The sequence below is a fragment of the Melanostigma gelatinosum genome (assembly GCF_949748355.1).
Source record: "Melanostigma gelatinosum genome assembly, chromosome: 23".
Classification (NCBI taxonomy): Eukaryota; Metazoa; Chordata; class Actinopteri; order Perciformes; family Zoarcidae; genus Melanostigma; species Melanostigma gelatinosum.
Genome location: NC_136656.1, coordinates 11,309,897 through 11,310,885, shown reverse-complemented (window position 1 = coordinate 11,310,885; position 989 = coordinate 11,309,897).

Genomic DNA, 989 nt, shown 5'->3' with positions numbered 1-989 from the left:
TCAATAAGACGTAAGAACTATTCTCAGAAAGAGAATAAGCATGTTTTGCAAAATGTTGACCTGTTAAATTTATAAAGTACAGCTGATTTTCATTTTGTTATTAATCACTTTTAAATATTCTTTTTAGATTCTGAAAAAAATGTTGATTTGAACGTAAATGAAGTTAGAAGATATTGATATTCGTATCTGGTAAGATGTGTATAATGTCAAACAAGTTTTACATTACAATTTGTCAAAAAACCCACATTTTATTGGGAACCCACTCAAATGACCACCTGTGGGTCCCGGGGCCTGACTACATTAAAAACCTATCAACATCACTGTATATGTTTCCCTTTTATTGACAGTCAAGGCTTGCCACGGGATCTCCAGCGGGGGTGAAGCTGGGGTTCAGGTAATGCTTCAATACAAATCATGGCTGCAGCTTAGCAGCTCGGCCAGACATTGAGTAAGAGCCCTAATTTGAAAGGACCACAATGGAATTTGACGTAAACCAACAGGACCCTGCGGGCCTGTCCAGACGGGGCCTAAAACCAGCTCTGCACTCGTTGAAACGGGGCACGAGCTGATGACAGACAGGCGGACCAGAACCGACGAGAAGAGGGCGCTCACGTGTTACATGCTGTTTGTCCTGTACGGACGCCAGAGAATGTGTGAGACACAGAGCGACGGGGAGAGATTTAGACAGCACTGGAGAGGGAGAATCAGAGATGGGGAAAGAGTTAAGGGGTGAAGGAATGAGAGGAAAGGGGACCGACAGTGGAGGTGGAGGAAAGGGTGGGAGGACACTTTAATATATTCGTAAGAAAAGTTATTTTTGTTTTAGGTTGGTTTTACGTTAAAGGGGTTCTGTCTGCTGCATGGCCCGTCTTAGAAATGTCACTCTCTTCCAGAAAGGAAGGAGAAGGTAATGGATATATATGTGTGTGTGTGTGTGTGTGTGTGTGTGGAGCCCCAGAGGTAGGAGTATACAGGGAACCACTTAAACC